The sequence below is a fragment of the Arachis ipaensis genome, chromosome B04 (genome assembly GCF_000816755.2).
Source record: "Arachis ipaensis cultivar K30076 chromosome B04, Araip1.1, whole genome shotgun sequence".
Classification (NCBI taxonomy): Eukaryota; Viridiplantae; Streptophyta; class Magnoliopsida; order Fabales; family Fabaceae; genus Arachis; species Arachis ipaensis.
In genome coordinates this window covers 132,508,192-132,510,398 of record NC_029788.2, presented here as the reverse complement: position 1 = coordinate 132,510,398, position 2,207 = coordinate 132,508,192, and positions in this window count along the sequence as shown.

Genomic DNA, 2,207 nt, shown 5'->3' with positions numbered 1-2,207 from the left:
AATATTTATCTAATTCTCTCTTAATTTATTATGAGATGTATTTCAGATTTAATCACTACAACAAAACAGCATTTTGGCGACGGTTTTTTTTAATGCTTGGTGACGGTTTTAACTGTCACTAAATGGTTTTGCGACGGTTAAAAAAAGCGTCACAGATTTGAGCGTCGCCAGCTGACATAGTGACGGTTTTGGACCACCGTTGGTAAGGAGTGTCGCTAAATTGTTTGTAACGGTTTTTAAAATATAAAATCGTCACTAATTTGTAACACTTGTAAAGGTATTTTTTGTACTATATTTCGCGACGTTTTAAAATTGTCGTTAAATTACTAAATTTTGTGACAGTTTTTTCTTATAGTTCATGACTATTTTAAACCGTCAGAATATTTAACGACGATTTAAAACCGTCATTAAATTACTAATTTTTATGACAGTTTTTAGACATATTTAGTGACTATTTAAACTGTCACAATATTTTTAGTGATAGTTTTTCGATTTAAAACGTTACTAAATTACTCATTCTTGTGACATTTTTTTCCTGTATTTAGTGACTGTTTTAAACTGTCATAATCTCTCCAACATCAAAGACTTCTATTATCAAAAGTTGAATTCTCCAAAAATGACATTGTATTTCAACAAATTCAAATTCAATCACACAAGTTTTACAAAAATAACAACAATGTGAGGCTAATTTTTCCCCAGCCATTTTATGGACTGGAGGGGCTCAAAAAAAAGAGAAGAAAAAAACTCATATATACTACTAAAAATTATATGCATATAGCATAGTGAAGGGGTATGAAGGAATGACAATAACATTTAGGAAGCATATTGTTAAATGCTGTTAATTTCTTTCTTAACCAAGGTGTCATCTGGAAATTCTCCATGTAGCAGCTGGTTTAGTGGTTCTTCTTCGATGTTATCTTGTAACACTTGTTGTCCAAAAAGATGGGTTGATTCGTCGAAGATAATAGCCTAGCCCACATTCTATTTTAATAGGAAAAGAAGATAAACAGATCAAATTCGTCGAAGATAAAAGAAAAAGAAGACTAATTAGATCAAATTTGAATAAGATGATGCAAAAATTCTTTCATACCAAGTTCAAGTGATGGACGTGTGTTAGAACCTTGAGTTCAGCAAGGAATTTTTTTGATGCTTGCATATCCATTCTCTTAGTTGCCGCTTTCTGCAAAATAAATGAGTATAGAATTGCATCTCAATCTAGGAAACATTCTTATGATTTAATAGAGATTTTAAACAGCATGTGACATAAATAAATAGAAGTAGCGCCGGATAATAGAAGCCGAACTCTTCCACCTAAGCCTTGTTTTATCTGTCATAAAAGAAAACATCAATCCAATTTTCAGGTCAAATTTCACCAACAGAAATCACAGTAAAGTGCAGTTACCTTATCAAATACAAGCCTATCAAAAAATGGTGCTGCTTTGTCTTGTGGAAGACCCTTCTCTAAGTATCCTAACTTGCTGTCATAAGAATCTAGACTAATTACTTTGCATGATATTGGAAATTAAGGGTCTAAAATAGAATTGTTTAGTGGTGAAACGTACTAATTATATGCATACTGAAACAATGCACTTCCGAATGCTCCTCCGGATGAAATTTTGCTGTTGATAACTTCAGGAACAAGTCATTAGTTATAACTAAGACATTTATGAGCTAAGGTAGTAGTAGGACAAAAGTAATGTCTCTCTACCAGCATAAACACGGTCGAAAACTCTAGGAACGCCACAAAATATAGTTAGCTTCAACACCTGAACATCCTCTATTAAGTACCTTACATCCTGAAACAATTAACATGGAACGAAGCATCAAAATGAGACATATACAAGACATATACAGGAAGTAGAACTCACAGAAGGAATCTTGTTTTCCTGTACAAATGCTATTGAAACTTGAGCATGGTTTATGATAAACTCCACTGCATTTGGACCTGTTCTTAGGTACCTCAAGAATCATTAGGGAAATGCTTGGAATAATAAAAAGCATCTAAAAATCAATGAGAAAAGGAGTTAAAAATATACCAAGTGTGTCATATAATGGGACATATGTTACTGAATGGCTATTACAAGCCTGCAGCCGCCAAATTTAAATCAAGTTTAGTACTAAACAGTTTCTTGCTGATCAAGTATCATTTTAATCTGAACAAAATTTTAAACCTTGTCGAAATTAAATAAATACTTTTCTAGAGCAGT